Raw genomic sequence first — 19,538 nt, forward strand, 5'->3', positions numbered from 1 at the left:
CCAGGTACCCACCCGGCAGCAGGGCACCTTCCCAGGGCTGTGCGTCTAACTAGACCCCCTGAGGATGGCCGGTCTTCATCCTTGGTCTGCGGGGGATGGAGATTGGGACACACCATGTGCACCCAAAGCTGAACTGTTCTGGGCACCCTCTGCTCACTAATCCAGGCACGCACCCAGAAGCAGGACCCCTTCCCAGGGCTGCTGCTAACTAGACACCCCGAGAATGGCCAGTTTTCATCCTTGGTCTGCAGGAGACGGGAATTGAGGCACACTGTGCACACCCAAAGCTGAACTGTTCCTGGCATCCTCTGCTCACTTATCCAGGTATCCACCCCTTGGCAGGGCCTTCCCAGAGTAATTATACCCCTACATATCCCATAGGAACCATAAGTTATCCTCGTAGATGGAACTTTCACTAGGTTAGCTTAATCGCATTAGCCAGTGATTCATTAAGCCCTTCTCAATTAATTCTGCATCATAAACAGAGTAGTAACAGTGAGCATAAAGGTCTAAACCACACAGGTCACAATGGTAAAGCAACCCAGAAGCCCACCAAGTTTAGTTATTGAAGAGACTCTCCCAGAAGAGCCCAACAGTAATGAAGTGCTAGACAACCTCTCTGACAAAGAATTTAGAAGGGAACTACCGAGGATGCTTAAGGAGCTAAAAGAAACAATGGAAAGCAGTGCCAATAAAAGACAAGAGGATTTGAAGGTAGAAATGAGGAAAATGGAAATGTCAGACCTGAAAAACCTGGTAGGCGAATAGAAAACTCAGTGGAAAGCCTCAGGAGCAGAGTAAAAGCTGCTGAGGACAGAATCAGTGAGCTCGAAGATGAAGTCCAGGCACTCTCCAGAAAAGAGCAGAAAATGGAAAAGAGACTCCCAATTCTGGAACAGATGGCGAGAGAAGATCGTGATGAAGCAAAGAGAGGTAACATAAGAATTATTGGAGTCCCAGAGGGACAGAAAGAAAACCCTGATGAAGAAGAAACTGTCAAAGACATCATTGATACGATGTTTCCAGAGCTGAAGAAAACATGTGACCACATTTAGGAGGCCTGAAAGGAATCAGCTAGAAGAATTCCGAATAAAAATACCCCAACACACATCCTGATCAAAATGACCAAAACCTTAGATAGAGACAAAATTCTGAAAGCAGCAAGATTGAAGAAAGAAATCTCTTACAAACGAGCATCCTTAAAATTCACAGCTGATTTTTCTGATGAAACCCTCATGGCCCGAAAACGATGGTGGGATATAGTGAAAAAACTCAATGAAATAAATGCCTCTCCAAAAATACTTTACCCAGCGAGACTCTCATTCATAACAGAAGGAACAATACACAGTTTCACAGACAAACAACAGCTCAAGAACTTCATAAACTCAAAACCATGGTTACAAGAACAACTTAATGGGATACTTTAAGACAAGACCTGCCCCTCAAATACACCAATTTTCAACAGAAAATGGGACAAAACCCCATAACAATAATCTCTCTCAATTCCAATGGAATAAATGCACCAATTAAAAGACACAGAGTGGCAGAATGGATTAGAAAATTGAGACCAACATTCTGCTGCCTACAAGAAACACATCTCAATAGTCAGAAGACTGGAAAACAGGCTCAAAGTCAAAGGCTGGAAAACAATCCTACAGGCAAACAGCTCCCATAAAAAAGCTGGGGTCAATAACACTCCTGGGAATATATCCCAGAGAGGCAAAAATGTATAGTTGAAGTGATATCTGCACTTGTTTGTTCATTGCAGCACTCTTTACAATAGCCAGAATCTGGAAAAAACCTGAGTGCCCAAGAACAGATGACTGATTAAAGAAATGCTGGTACATCTACACAATGGATAGAAAAGATGAAGTCATGAAATTTACATACAAGTGGTACTACATGGAAAGTATCATGCTAAGCGAAATGAGTCAGAAAGAGAGGGATAAACATAAAAAGATAGCATTCATCTGGGGGACATAAAGTAACAAAATAGGAGATTAATACCCAAGAATAGCCGAGATCAGTACCAGGAGGCTTAGAGGCCAGCTGGGCATTCTAGGGGAAAGAGCACCTCAGATAGAGAAGGGAGCACCAAATAAAGGGTGTTTGGAGGATACTCCCAGGATGGGAGATGCGTGTTGAAAGTAGACTATGGACCGAACGTGATTGCCACTCAATGCTTCTTTTGTGGATCACAACACACAAAAGGAGAGAGAGAACAAAAGGGAATGCCCTGCCACAGAGGCAGGATGGGATGGGAAATGGGGGGTATAAGGGATACTGGGATACATAGTGGTGGAAAATGAGCACTGGTGGAGTGATGGGTATTTGATCATTGTGTAATCGAAACCTAAGCACAAAAATTTGTAAGTCTAAATCTGTACCACATAGTGTTTCACTAATAAAAATTTAAAAAAAAGCTGGGATAGCCATCTTAGTATCAGACCACATTGATTTTAGAATGAAGAAGTTCACAAGAGACAGTGAAGGTCTTTTATTATTGATCAAGGTATCTTTACAACAGGAAGAACTTACAATACTAACTGTATATACACCTAATGAGAGACCAGCAAAGTACTTAAAAAAAAAGTACTCATAGACTCGAAGTAAGAATTCAATATCAGCACAGTACTAGTATGAGATTTCAACACCACTTTATCACCTCTTGATAGATCAACCAGACTCAAGTTTAGCAAGGACATACTTCATATGAGGGAAGAAATGGAAGAAAGGGTCTTAGAAGATATATACAGGACACTTCATCCTCAAAAAGCTGAATACACATTCTTCTCAAGTGTCAATGGACCATTCTCTAAGATAGACCACATGCTGAGCCACAAAGCATACTTTCATAAAATTAAGTAGATTGAGATTGTATCAACAATCTTCTCTGACCACAACACACTGAAATTAGAAGTAAATCACACACACAAAGGGAAAACTAAATCAAACACCTGAAAATTAAACAGCTCAATATTGGACAATGAGTAGCTGAGAAAGGAAATCAAAGTGGAAATCAAAAGATTCCTGGAAATGAACAAAAATGAGGATACATGTTACCAAAACTTATGGAACACAGCAAAAGCTGTGTTAAGAGGAAAATTTATAGTTTTACAAGCATTCTTCAGGAAGGAGGAGCGAGCGCATATAGGTAACCTAACCTCACACATTAAGAGCACGGAGAGTGACCAACAAAAGGAGCCCAATTCGAACAGGAGGAAGGATCTAATAAAAGTCACAGCAGAGATGAACAAGATTGAAATAAAAAACAATCCGAAAGATCAATGAAACCAAGAGCTGGTTCTTTGAGAAAATAAACAAGATTGATAAGCCTCTAGCAAAACTCACAAAGAAAGGGAGAGAGAAAACCCTAATGAACCGAATCAGAAATGAAAAGGGGGACATTATAATGGAAACTACAGAAATTCAAAGGATCCTCAGCGAGTACTCTGAGAAGCTTTATGCCATGGAACACGAAAACCTTGAGGTAATGGATAAATTCCTATATTCTTATAGTCTTCTAAGGCTGAACCAAGAAGACCTAGAATACCAAAGCAGACCTATCAACATCAAGGAAATCGAATTGATAATAAAAAGTCTCCCCAAGCACAAAGTCCTGGCCCAGATGAATTCACTAGTGAATTCTTACAAATCTCTAAAGAGGACTTACTCCCAATCCTCTTTAAGCTTTTCCACAAAATTGAAGTATCAAAAACACTTCCAAACAGTTTCTATGAAGCAAATATCACCCAGATACCAAAAGAAGACAGAGATACTGCAAAGAAAGAGAATTACAGGCCAATATCCCTGATGAACACAGATTCAAAGATCCTTAAAAAAACTATTAGCAAATAGAATCCAACAACTCATCAAAAAGATCATATACCATGACCAAGTAGGATTTATCCAAGGGATGCAAGAGTGGTTTAACAATCGGAAGTTGATTAACATATTCAATAATATCAACAAAGGAAATATAAAAATCATATGATCATACCAATAGATGCAGAGAAAGCATTTGACAAGATCCAGCACCCGTTGATGATGAAAACTCTAAGCAAAGTACTCATTGAAGGAACTTTCCTCAATATAGTCAAAGCCATCTACCACAAGCCCATGGCAAGTATCATTCTCAATGGGGAAAAACTAAAACCTTCCCTCTAAGATCGGGCAGAAGACAGGGTTGCCCACTTTTGCCACTCCTATTCAATATAATACTGGACACCCTGGCCATTGCAGTTAGGAAAGAGAAAGGTATCAAGGGAATAGAGATAGGAAAGGAAGAGGCATTGTGTGATTGTAACCCAAACTTTAAAGCTTGAAACTATTTCATAGTGATTTAATAAAATTAAGGTAAAGGTAAAGGTAAAGGCCCTCCCGTTGATCGTCGATTTGCTCGAGTGGGCCCAGTAACGTCTCCATTGGAGACTTTTGTTGTTACTGTGTCTGGCATATCGAATACTCTCGGTAGCTTGCCGGGCTCTCCGAGAGGGGTGGAGGAATCGAACTCGGGTCGGCCATGTTGGCCGCTTGTAAGGCGAACGCCCTACCCGCTGTGCTATCGCTCCAGTAATAATGATAATATTTTAGAATATATTAGTCTCTATATTTGATATATATAATAATCTTTAAAACATAGAACTATCCTATGTTTTTTGTGAATTATCACTGGGAAATTTCTTATTCAACTTTTAAATCCAGACAGTCCATTTACATAAGAAGTTTTTGTTCAAATACAATAATATCCCTGTACTTTGTAGCAAATACACTAAAAGTATACTTTCAAATGATAAAGCAGGGATATGTCAACCACAGTTTGCAACCTGGACACAAAAATAATCACTAAACTAATAAAACCATAAAATATTTAGAAATTTTAAACAAACAGTAATCTTCAAAAGTTTGATGAAAAAGATGAAGGCCTAAAACTGTTGAGTTTTGTACACCAGAGAGAAAGAGAAGATTCAGAACTTGCAGGCAAGTATTTGGCTAACAACCTGAGTAGAATTCATGAACAACAGAGATAGAGAGAAGGCTCTGGCTCCTTGTCTTGTATTTCATTCCTCTGCAATGACAGAAACTGAGAATAAAATATCCCCAAGCTTATCGTGGAATGAGGACAAACCAAAAAACAATGGGCAGATGGTAGGTACAAATGAGAATTCCATTCTGCACTCTTTCTCTGGGCTTATCTGAGTAAATTTGACTTCCAAGTGTAGTAACGTGACTCAATATCAACATAGTTTAATGATCTAAAATTACTGCTCAACTCTCATAGGTTTTTACCACTGTACCACTGTCCTCCTGTTGTTCATCGATTCGCTCAAGTGGGCACCAGAAACGACTCACAACAAATTGTGAGACTTGTTGTTACTGTTTTTGGCATATCAAATACATCATGCAGAGCTTGCCAGGTTTTGCCATGTGGGCGAGGTTCTCTCGGTAGCCTGCCAGGCTCTCCAAAAGGGCCAGAGGAATCAAACCTAGGTCGGCCATGTTGGCCATGTGCAAGGGAAAGCCTTACCCACTGTGCTATTGCGCCATCCCTAGTAATTAAAAAAATTAATGGGTGTAATTCTAAGGATTTTTAAGAAGTTCACCAAAGAAGATATAGAGAAATTTAATATATCACTATAGAAAAGCAAAACAAAACCACAATGAGAAAAAGAAGTACTGAGAATGTACAAAAAGGAGAATCCTCATATATTATTGGTTTTTACAAGAAAAAAAAACTTTTTAGATTATATATAGTAACGTATGGCAATACTATAGACTTTCCACTCCTTAACTATTCCTCTAGTAACTGCAGTCATAGTCATATTTCTTCAGATCACGTTTTTTAATATATATGACAACCCTTATGTACGTATTTTTTTCCGATTATGTAATTGACCTATGCTTTATCAGTAAAGGAACTGTTCAGTAAAACAACAGTTTCTGCTTTAGATCTATATCAACAGAACTTGGTGCTTTATTGTTACAATACTTGGCACTTAGAATATATATTTAATTTCATTTGAAACATATAAAGTGAAAAGATTTGGATAAAAACCCAGAAATAGTAATATTACAGGTAATTCTAGATTTCTTTCTTTAAGATAGCCAAAAAAATTGAGTTTATTTAGCATCAAGCATCAAACCTTTGAATATTTAGGACATATTTAAGAAAAGACATCTCAGAATGTTACCAATTAATCTCCTGTCAAACACAATATACCCCCAAGACATTCTATTGTTTAGACCATAATTAACTGTTATTTCATTGCAAAGGTATAATTTTGGAACATAGTATATATAAACAAAAATATTGGATATAGAAATAAAAAAGCAATGCACTATAACAAACACAAGAAGTTACAAACATTATATATGGGTGTGTATGTAATATTTTTATTCGAATAGGAAAATTATCATGTAATGTTAGTCACTAGAACTAGGTTAAACTTTAAAAAACTCATTTATATCATTAAAAATTAAAAAATAAGTTTGTGAACCAAAATAAAGGACCAATTAAGTACCATTCATCTTGTGCTTCTCACTTCATTTGGATTTTAAAATGTTCAATGGAACTGAGTAAGAAAATAAATGATCTAAATCAACAGTTTTATGAAAGTTTGAAAGATAACCAGATAAATTTAAAATGTTATTCTATAACAGGGAGATGGAGAGTTATCCTTTACTCATTGATTTTTACATTCATCTTAATAACCTACTGAAGAAACATTTAAAATCGCTAGGCTTAAATAAACTAGGCAACTTTTTCTGCCTTTAAGTAACAACCTCTACTTCTCATTGGATCACAAAATATGTATTAGTCATTTACAAATTATACCAATTACAAAGTTTGGGTTATATATTCTTAATGAGACACAATGCATGTCATTTTTCATAAAAAAGTGAAAATGTGGGGTTTTGATTCATTATCTCATCCAAATAGCTTCTGTTATTCCTCAGTAACATTAAATTACCTAGCAGAATTGTTTTAATCCCTGTCGTTGAAGGGCTATTCCTCCCAGAATAACCTACACCTTATTGACTCTCTAATATATTCTGTGCATCCAATATTATCTTTTCCACTTGGAACGAATGCCTTATTTACCATGGGCAGAAATGAATGAACTGCTTGGTTTTGTGTTTCACTTGACAAAGCAAAGGAGAGTGCTTTCTCCAAAAGCATTGGAGAAAGCTGCCTTGCGACAAGAAAGCTGGCTGTGGAAGGACACTGGGCCTTGAACTGTCAGCTTCCAGTGGCACCAGTTTAATCCAAAGACACCATGAAAAGTGTGTGACATTGCACTGCCATGCCTTTGGATTTCTTTGAACACAAAATGCAGGCTTTATGTAAGTTTATTTTTCCGTGAAGTTGGGAATGTTGGCAATGATGTTCATACTCTCAAAACTCTATTTCATCGCCTACTGCAGAATCCAAATGTGGGGAAACAATGGGGACAGCCTAAGGATTTCAGTTAAAAATTTGAAAGTAAATTAAAGTTTCCCTTTAACCCTAGATTGCTGATGATATAAATATCCCCCACCGCCCGCTGCTCTCCCAGTTCTACTCGTTTTGTACCCTGAGAGGAATTCTTTATTTTGTTGCCATTCCTTTTGAACCACTTACTAATGAATTCAGCCTTTGGCATAAAAGTGAGCATTATTTAATGAGATTGTCTAATGAGATCGTTTAATGAATAGACTGATTTATCCTGAAAATTGGACTGTCATTGAATTTCAGTCATGACTTTAGAATGTTCTTGAATATCTTCAAGTGGTGAAAGGGCATTATTGCATTATCCCTTAAAACTGAAATGGTAGAGTCTTTTATCAGTCTCTTCCATATATATATACATATATATATAAAACATGCATATATGCATATGTTGACATCTGTATATTTTTTCTCACTTCCTTCAATTGATCTTGAGAATTTTTTAAATTTTTTTTTCTTTTTGGGTCACACCCGGCAATACACAGGTGTTACTTTTGGCTCATGAACTCAGGAATATTCCTGGTGATGCTCGGAGGACCATATGGGATGCTGGGAATCAAACGCAGGTTGGCTGCACGCAAGACAAATAACCTACCCACCGTGCTATCACTCCAGCACCAGATCTTGAGAATTTTTAAAAGTCTGTTTGCATAAGTGACTTCTCTTTATTTCTGCTACTAGGTCAAAGTTCACTCTCTTGCAGGCAAATACACCATGCATGTAAACCACAGTACCCAAAATAGGTTTTTTTTAAATTAAAATAGATTTGCTTCAATATATTCTCCAGACATGCAGAGAGTCAGGAATGGGTGACCTCTTCCATCTCCCTTTGTTTTTAGTAGGTTGGCAGCTGTGAGTGCCAGCCGTGAGCTGCCTCTGGGGCCATATAAGCTCATTAATGGCCATGATCCAGAGACTCAGAAGAGTTTTGTACATGATACATTATCTATAGAGCAACTTTTATCAGCTGAGCCACCTTATGCTCAAAGTAAGAGAAATGATATGAAAGCAAATTGTCATGACTTACTCTGACTGATATCACTTATATGTGGGATTTAGAGTAAGTGGCTGAGGAAATGCAGTGGTTTAAAGAGGCAATGCCTAGATCACCCTTAGCCCCAGAGTATAGGGAGGAAAAGGAAGGAAGTAGAGTCAAAGGGAAAGGAGAAGAAATGGATGCGAAGCAATAGGGGAAGGGATATTATGGTATTAAAGAATAATAGAGCTACAAAATTCAAACCATAGAGTGAATGACACTAAAATCATGAGACTAAAACTTTAATAACCTGCCTTAAAAGGTGCCTGTCAAGATGGCAGGCTGGGACTGGGGCAGAGGGTGGGGTAGGAGAGGGAACCTGGATTGAGAGAAATTGGCACTGTTGGCGGGATTGGTGATGGAATATTAAATTTGTCTTATGAAGTAAATCACTATATTGTATTGAAGTTTTTACAAGGACATGAAATATATCCTGAATATTCTTATTGACAAATAAGAACCAAAACAAAAATCAAATAAGATTTTGTTTACAATTCTATTTTATCTAACAAGAAATTCAGTTTTTACTTTTAAATATTTACTTTTAATCTTGATCATAACCAAGATTGATATTATTCATGAGTCATATTTTTCCATTAATGAGAACCTGTTGTGTATCATAAACTTTGTAGATTACTTTTTTAATTTTCATATTATATGAATGAGCTGTTACTTTTACTGTACAAGTGAGAAACTTAAAAGAATTACAGTGTAATTTCCAATTTAAAGAAAAAAGTAAACAGAAAAACAAATTCAACTGATGCTTAACCAACTGCAAACTCAATAATATTTACACTGAATGAAACTATTAACGATTTGGGGTTTTTTAAATATATTTTGAAGATTTTTTTCAAATTTTATTTATTTATTACAAAGTTATTTATAGTTGGGGTTTTGATATGCAATATTCCATCACCAATCCCACCAACAGTGCCAATTTCTCTCAATCCAGGTTCCCTCTCCTACCCCACCATCTGCCCCAGTCCCAGCCTGCCATCTTGACAGGCACCTTTTAAGGTAGGTCCTATATTTGTAAAACATCTTACCTAAAATATTTAAATTTAGAATTTGTGTTTACTAAATTGGTAGCAAATTTAATGACTAACATCCATAGAGCAATAATGATATGACAAATAATTGGAAGGATTTACTAGTATTTTTCATCTGAGATTCTAATTAAAAAATACACATATAAAATTTTTAGTGAAATTTATCAAATGTCAATCAAGCAGCTCTCTATGAGTTTTGTTGATACTGAAGAATGGCTTTTATTTGTCCTTTAACTTTCAACTAGATCAACAGAGTCAGAAGCAACTGCCAGAGGTATTAAAAGTCCAAAATCGAGGGGAAATGGAGGTTAAATTGTAAACAAAATATGTCATGGCATTGATCTCACAGAGCTGCTGACAGAGTTTCTGAAAAATATCAGCTTCGGTAAATAAATTCCATCAAAATGACACAAATAGATGGATTTGATTATTTTTCTTTGAAAGGTACATTTCTTTAATCTGGTGGGTACTTTCCAATTTATAAAAGATTAAGTGAACTGATTTTTCTTTAAGTTAGTGCCACAGTTATTTGGGTAACAGTAAAAAGTTATTGGGCTGCTTACCTATGGCAAATCAGGTTACCTTAGCTATTACTTTGCTTTTTTTTATTCTGCCTGTGTTAGGTAATAAGAAATTTTTTAGTTAGTTGAATATTTTGAGGCACTAAAGACATTAAGATAAATTGTACCTAAGGTAGCACTGTAGCACTGTCCTTCCATTGTTCATGGATTTGCTCCAGCGGGCACCAGTAATGTTTCACCACAAATTGTGAGACTTGTTACTATTTATGGGATATCACATACGTCACAGGTAGCTTGCCAGGCTTTGCCACAGGCAAGCTACTCTTGGTAGCTTGCCGGGCTCTGTGAGAGGGGTGGAGGAATTGAACCCATGTGGGCTGTGTGCAAGGCAAAAGCCCTACCCGTTGTGCTATCGCTCCAACATCTAAAGTAAACTAAATAAAATTAGATTGTGAAGATTTAATAATTATAATTACAATGTGTTGACTGAACAAAACAAAAATAGCTTTGCTCACATAAAATAATTGATAAATATAGTAAGATAATAATGGTCTTTATCATATTTGGGCCTTATTTATTTATATAATATAAACAAATATAAAATCAGTAAAAATATAGACCGAGATAACAATTTTTAATACACATGTTCTATAAGAATTCTATTTAAGAATTTTCACAATTATATTTAGAAATCAAATTGTGCTTTCCAAATGCTCAGTAATTGCCCTAGTTAAAATATTTATACTGATTTATATTTTATTCATATTTAAGTAGAGGAAAAGAATTTATTTTACTTTCCAATAATTATTTTTTCAAAGTTAGAATATATGTAAGAGAACATTCAAATTGCCCTATAGGAAAAAAAATGCAAAAATGGTATATATTTAAGCTTAATAGTTTAAAAACAATCAGAAACATTCTATAACTTTTAATGACTTTACAATGCAAGACTTTATAATCATATATCTAACTTTATAAAAAATAAAATTATGCTTCTAATGTTACACAAAGAAATGATTCCTTTGATACTAGTGACATTAATTAAAACAGAATGAGAAAGGCAGACATAAATGGAATATAATTGAGAACCCCCCAAAAAACCCACTCATGAGGTCATTTAGGTTGACATATGTGTTTATTTATGATCGAGAAGCAAAGAGCATAAAGTTTAACAAGAGAAATCTTCACAATAAATAGTACTGGGAAAATTGAACAGACACACTCAAAACACTGTGACTTGAGTACTACCTAATACCATAAGCATAAATCCGATGTGTATTAAACTCATGACTTTTAGAAGCTAGGTGCTTTGGAGGAAACTAGAATCAATGGTATGGTCACTGATGCAGTGCTCAGCAATGATGAAATAATAACTCTAAAATCACGTAACCTATGATAATACCTCAACAAAATAATTTTAAAAACTCAAAACTAGAAAATATATGAGGAAAACAAACTGAGGGCTGAGTTTAAAACACAGTAATATCTTTGTGGGTATATATATCCAAAAGCAAAGGCATTACATGAACATAGTAAAAACTTTATATAATTAAAGAAATCATTCTTTAGATAACATAAACCTACCAATGTGAACTATATTCTAATTCTGTAAAGAAGGAAAATTTCTCAACAACAAAACACCAGGCAAGCCACTTAAGAAATTAAAGACATAATAATTAAGGTATCATTCAGAAATTTAAGACCCAGGAAATAGTCAACTAATAAAACTCAAGTATTCTTTTATCTTACCATCATCAATAGCTATCATTTGTTAAAATTATGGTCTCTAGAACATTATGCAAATGAATAAAGTGTAGTATAATTTGTTTCATAACCTTGAATCTTAATTCTATCACTTAATGACTTGTTTTTCTCTTTAAAAATGAAGAATAGTTTTGAAGTGGCTTGTTTCAAATCGATACTGATTTTTCAACGTGTACTTTTCCCCCTTATGATTAGGCACATATCCTGTTATGAAAATCATAAAATAGTATGAGGCAACACTGATAGATTGTTATTTGATTGACTTATCTCATATACCCTATGTTTAGGCACTTATAAAAATGTTTATTATATCTTAAAATTGAAAATCAGAAGCATAATTCTATTTATTCATGTGTCATTTGTACTAAAATTATTTAGAGATGTTTTAAAAGATACCACCTCTAACAAAGCTAAGTCACAACAATAAAATGTTATGTATACATGAGTTTTTGATATATACCACTAGTGGGGTAATATTTAAGATTTCTTTTTCTAATACCTTTTTTCCTTAGTGTTATGGTTCTGCTGAGAAAATTTAAACTTATAATTGTTATTATATTACAACTTAAAAAAATTTTAAGTAAAATATTTATAAGGAATTCAGTTTGAGAAATATGATGGGAGATAGAGAAAACACAGGCTTTTCCAGAATGAAAAATATAAATGCTTTATTATGGAAATCTAATAAGTAGAAGTTGCGAATAAAAATATTATGATTCCAATATAAGATTTTAAGTAAAAGTAAGCATATGTTGGAATTTTTTTTAAATGTCAATCTGTATGCAGTTTTATCACCTTTTTAAAGACAAAGAGGTTCAACAGTCATAAAATTTTAAACTTTAGATTATAAATATTTTAAAATGTTTACAGCAAACATCTACACATGAAAGATAAGATGAGCACATTTAAATACCACAGAAAGCAAATTATTATATAATCTCGCTCAATTGTAGGATACAGAAGAGTAAGGGAAGACACAAATGAAAATCAACCAATCCTTGAAACTAGAGCTCCTGATACTCCCAGGAGGTGGGATGGAAGAAGGACTGAACACATTAGGACAATCTCATTGCCGGACCCCCAAACTGTCCTGACACTGACATGTCCACGTGAAAATAATGTTATAGCTACCCCTCGTGTATGGCTATCCTAATTCACAGAAAGAATGCAACCATAGATCTCAGTGAACTAAATGGAGTAATTAATTGAAGATCTTCATGTCAAAGTGAAATACTACAGCATAGTAAGGAAAATTATCTGAACAACAGAGATTTAACCAGCAGCCTCCTGGTATATACAACTGAGCAAATCAGTACTTAGGTGACTAGGAATCTAAAGCTCCACCCTCAACACCCACAAAACTCAAAGAACAATGGGGAAACAAAGGAATTCAGCTTCTGTGTAAACAGGGAAAGAATCCCAGCAAGTCCTCAAACTCATCAAAACTCTCTCTTCTGGTTGATGACCCCAAAACCAACACTCACTGCATTGGCAACAGAAATGAAGCAAGCACCGACAAGTGAAATTAAGCAACCACTGGATGAATAATCCAACCAACTCAAAAAAACAACTGATTCAGAGTTTGAAAGATTTCATACAAACTGAACTTAAGGAGCTAAAGAAACAATAGCATGTCATCATAGCAGAATTTCACAGGTGGAGAACCATATAGATTAATTTGAAGATGAAACACAAACCAGCATGACAAACAAAGTAGCAAAAGAAAACAAATAGGGCTGGAGAGATAGCACAGCGGGTAGGGCGTTTGCCTTGCATGTGGCTGACCTGGGTTCAATTCCCAGCATCCCATATGGTCCCCTGAGCACCACCAGGAGTAACTTCTGAGTGCAGTGCCAGGAGTAACCCCTGTGCATCGCTGACTGTGACCCAAAAAGCAAAAAAAAGAAAAGAAAACAAACAAAAGAATAGTAGAGAATGTATGGTACTTAATGGTAATAGCAAGAGCAGTAATCTCCGAATTATAGGAATACCACAAGGTGAGGAAGAAGGAAAAGAGGAAGAACAAGAGGTGGTAGACATAATTATTGAGAACTTCCCCAATCTCTGGAGGAAGTTTTCTACATATATTCAAGAGGCCCAAAGATTGCAGCAAACAAAAGACTAACACTGAATAATCCTGAGACACATAGCAATCAAAATGCAAAAATCAGAGAGGGACAGGCTACTTACAGCAGCAAGAGAGAAAATAAAATCCTCAAATGTCAGGAAAATAACATAAGACTCACAATATAACTCCAATATAAAACCGTACAAGCAAGACAAAAGTGGCATAATATTCAAAGTAAACACCGAGAAAATCTTTCAACCCAGAGTCCACTACCCCAGCAAAGCTTTCATTTAGAAGGGGGGGGGGGGGGCAGCAAAAACATTCTCAGACAAACAAGAGCTAGAGACATGTGCTTTAACTAAATTGACCCTGAAAGAAATGATGAAAGACCATAACCAAATAGGCAAATGTACAAGCAACAACCCCACACAGAAAAAAAAAGATAGCATAATTAATAAATCAATAAACATAGCATCCTTTGATACTATTTAAAAGTTTTTATTTTTTTTAACATGGAGGCTATAATGGGCAGTGTTCAGGAGTCTGGGGGCCTTCCTCCCAGCACATACAGCCCATCTGGCTGAGCAGTGCATGGCTCAGCACTGTTCATGGACCACTTGGTCATAACTGCCAGTTTTCAAGGCACCATGGGGTGTTGGGATCAAACTCAGGGCTTCACCCTAGCTAGACATGTGCTCTACCACTGCTGCTTTGCCACTACCACTTGCTGTAGTCCCATACATACTCTTCATTGAATAGAAAGATTACAACATCCGTGGAACACTTGATAAAAATATATTTTTACTAACAAAGGCAAAACTGAGTAACTGCATTACAAGCACACTTATTTTCACATACATACACAACTTCAATATGTTCCCTCTTGGGCGGAAAATGATTATTCATCCACCAGACCAGTATGAAATTTAAATAATATTGTGAATGAAAGCGATTTTGTGATACAACAGCAAAATAAGAGTCTAACAATATTCAACAGTGGCTGACAAATAATGCCTGTCAAACTATAATGCCAATGTCTCCCTTCACTGAACAAGTTCCATTAATTTGCTTTAAATTTGGCAAAGGGCTTACTGTTGGGAACACAATGGCAGATACTTCATTAAGAGTCCAGCTGGTTCTCATAAATGGTTGAATCCAAATCAATATCCACCCCAGCCATTTGCCCTTTTGTGATTGGGTCAGGTACAATGCACTATTCATTCAGGCTCTGAATTGGAAACCAATTATGTCTATGCGATGCTCACACAGTCACTTAAAGGATGCTGTCCCAAAGAACAATATTTTATTTATTTTTTAATGAAAAAGAGCTGATTACATTTTAATTAATAAACATATAATAAGAATAAATGCTGTTCAATATGATTCCAAACTCAGTATGTATACAATTCAAACTACACATTTCATCTCACAGCTGAACATGATCTTCCTATGATAATATATTCCAGATTTTTGTTTACTTTTCTTTCTTTAAAAGGAATTTATCTGTCTTGTTTTATGGAAATGCAACAGTTTATTTGAATTAAAATATGTTTTTTTTATCCAGTATCATCTATGTTCACAAAGTTTTCTGTAGTTAATGTATATTTTTCACTGGATATGGGAAAATCTAAAACTATGAGAAATGTACTAATAAATATTTACAGAAATCTCAAAGACAAAAGAGCACTGAGCATGCAACCAATAATAAAACTTGTGATCAAAGGCAATTACTAGAAAATACTCCCAATAAATGTGTAATTTATCTATTAATAGGAGAACTTTTTTTTAATCCCTACAGGCTCTTTATTTTATATTGAACTAAATCCACTATCACTATTCTTTAAGCAATCATTTATGTTCTTACATTTTATTCCTGTTCTATAACTTTTTATTAATAGTGGTTAAAAACAAGATAACTTCAAACAGAAACAGATTTTTATTGTTGATGCTGTAAAAGGTATTTCCCTATTTGTTTATGCTAAGGAAAAGAATGGCTGTTTTGATTACCCTTCAGTACTGTTTATTCAAACATTCACCAATTCATCCGGCATTTATAATACTCTACTGCCTGCCATTCTCTGTTGTAGATTGTCATTACTGTAAAAAAGTAAAAATAAAAAACATTTTAAAAATTCATGTATTTCTTGTATAATATATAGAGAGGATTAAAGTAAGAAAAGGAAATTAAAAGATGTATCCTACACACACACACACACACACACACACACACACACACACATAATGATTCCTAAGAAAAACACAAAGAATAAAGGCAAAAAAAAACAAATAGTAATTATGAAAGTATTTAAAAGGTTCTAAATACTTGATCAAGAAATTACTCAATAACAAGGGACTTTCTGGAGGCAGGATATTGGAGAGGTAAGTAAAGGATCAAGTTGTGGTTGCTGAAAAAAAATAAAGCGGGTAGGGCATTTGCCTTGCACGCAGCCAACATGGCCGACCCGAGTTTGATCCTCCGCCCCTCTCAGAGAACCCAGCAAGCTACCGAGAGTATTCAATATGCCAGACACAGTAACAACAAAAGTCTCCAATGGAGACGTTACTGGGCCCGCTCGAGCAAATCGATGATCAATGGGAGGGCCTTTACCTTTTACCTTTACCACAGAAATACAAGTTCAAGCATCTGAAAAAATAAGGTTAATATATCTATATTAGAATTAGAGTGATCTTTTATAACTTGTTTTTAATTTCAATCACAAACTAATCACAAATTGGTTTACCATATTCGAATTATTTCATCAACATACACAAAAACATGACTCAAAATATTGAAAATTATCTCCCTAACCAGGTGAGCGTGTCTCTGTGAGATATGAATAGAAATAACTAATTAATGAAAGCTAAAAAGTTTTTTGGGGTATTGTACCAAGGTCTCATGGAAATGTCTTTGATCCCAAGCAGACCATTAGGTGAATATATATTGACAAAAATCTTTGGGTACACCTACTGTGGTTGGAGCGATAGCACAGCGGGTAGGGCGTTTGCCTTACAAGCAGCCAACATGGCAGACCCAAGTTCGATTCCTCCGCCCCTCTCGGAGAGCCCGGCAAGCTACCAAGAGTATTCCATATGCCAAACACAGAAACAACAAAGTCTCCAATGGAGACGTTACTGGACCCGCTTGAGCAAATCAACGATCAACGGGAGGGCCTTTACCTTTACCTTTACTGTATCTGAGTAGGATTCTGCAGGGGATAAAATTTAATACTATCCTCAGTAGTGTAACTTTCATATTACATGTAAGATTCTTGAATATCAATGAAGAAATAGTCACATGCATTGTCTTAATATCAATGTAAGAGAAAAAAATATGACACATGTTTGTTTAACAGTTGAAATATTTCTTTCTCCCTTGAGAGGAAGATCAATGGCATAGAGAATCAAAACTACCAATTAGAGACAAAATGGTACATCTTCAATGTTAATCAAGATTATTTATTAAATAGCTGTTGATTTAATCACAATCTTAGAGCAATGCAAACACTATACTACTACTAAGAATGCAATTATGAAAGCTCAGCAAATAGATATCAAGAAATAAATCACCAGATCTCAGTTTGAAATGGTTTTCCCATGACAAAAATTGGAAATCTGCTAAACATTGATAATAACTTCTCTCTCTTGTTCTCTCTTTCTCTCTTTCTCTCTCTCTCTCTCTCTCTCTCTCTCTCTCACAACAGCAATCTCTACAACACATCTTAGTTTGATAGTTATAAAATTCCCTTGATTACTAGTGTGTTGCACTGTCTTTCAATTAAATTGCTGCAATACATATATATTTTCCTTTGGGATTACACCCAGTGTAATAAGGAAATATTCCTGAGTCTGTGCTCAGATGTCACTCCTGATAGTATTTGGAGGACCATGACGTGCTAGAGATCAAACCAAAGCATCTTGCATGCAATTCATTTGCTCCGTCCATTGACCACTGACCACTCTCACTGGACTAGATGGTAGGGAATGAAATAAGTCACAAGATCTAAGTAGTCAAGAAGCAAGCATAGGGACATGTTTGGTTTTTTATGTGTGTGATAAACATTATGTTAACATACAATACAGTTTATACTCCTATTTAGATCATATAGTTTAAGTTTGGTTCAATTCACAAAGGGAATATCCACATTATTAGATTTCAATATCATAGTAAGCCTACCAGGGACTGAGTTTGTTATGGAACCATGAAGCATAGTAGTAAATGAGGCATGGGAAAAACTGTTGAAGATCTCAATAATGTCTCCTTTTTGTTCCAATGACATACCCACAATTTTGACAATCTCTCTCTCTCTCTCCCGCTCTCTCTTTCTGTGTCTGTTTCTCTCTGTCTCTGTCTCTGTCTCTGTTTTGGGGCCATACCCAGCTGTGCTCAGTGATTATGCTTGGTATTAGGTTCTGGGGCCCATATTACATGCCAAGGATGAAATCCAGGTTGACCACATGCAAGTCAAGCACTCTGCAACTGTGCTGTCTTCCCAGCTTCTGTGACAATCTTTTTACTACCTTGTAATTTATAGTTGTAATGCCTAAAATGCAGCTTTGTAGCATGACTATAGATTTATCAAGCGGTTGACAGAAAAATCTAAATGAAAAGAACCTGGCTACCAACTGACACTATTAAAACACAGAATTAATGAACCATCAACCTATCATACTTTAGCACTTCATACAGGTATGGTAATTTTGGCTATTTATGTCATCATGAGTGACACTTCTTGCTGAGACAAAAACTAAAGTATTCTAAAATAAATGTCTAAAGTAGAACAATGGGATTTATCTTTTACATAGACTAAAAGCATTCTCCCAATTCTCCCAAAGTTAAATTCTTTGTATTCTTGAAATGAGCTATTTTCTTTTTTGACAAAATCTATGCTGCTTTAGTTAAAACATTTCAAAGAAGTTTTCTATTATTGAAGCATTCTCAAATTTAGAGTCCTTATCCATGACTACAACCTTTTCTCCTAAAACTGTTTTCAGGTTGACTAATGTGATAAACTTAGATTTATTTTCCATAAATACCATAAATGCCTAGAACAGCTTAGAAAAATAATACATATCTAATTTCTAAAAAAAAGAATAATTATGCAACAATTTATGTTAAACTCTAAGAAGAAAGATTAATTTCCTCCTCATGGATGTACTGTCAATAGGTACTGAGTAAAACATATTCTGTTTGTTTTCAAATAGTTTTGTGAGTCCCCAGGAAAAACTTTCAATGTTTCTGCTTTACTTATACCTAAAATTTTCTAAGTCTCAAAATAAAACATTTAGTTTAGAATAACAGCAAGATGAACTTTCATTAAAAGGCCTATATTTAATTTATAAATCTGTTTTATAATTGTATTTTAAACATTCACGCATGAAGGTACCGGCAGAGGAACAAAGGCATGCAGGTTCCGGGGCTGAGATCTCCAAGCCTGCTTGGATTGGGCCTGAGCATCCTCCACCCAGATCCTTCATCTTCCAGTAGGCAGCGGTCACACCTACCAACTGGCCCCCTGATGCCGTGTAATCCCATCAACGGCCAAGACCCAGAGACTATAAAACCCAGCTCCCAGAAGTGCACGGCCGCATCTTCAGCCGCTGGACATCTTAT

Source organism: Sorex fumeus, unplaced genomic scaffold (assembly GCF_029834395.1).
Source record: "Sorex fumeus unplaced genomic scaffold, SorFum_2.1 ptg000033l, whole genome shotgun sequence".
NCBI lineage: Eukaryota > Metazoa > Chordata > Mammalia > Eulipotyphla > Soricidae > Sorex > Sorex fumeus.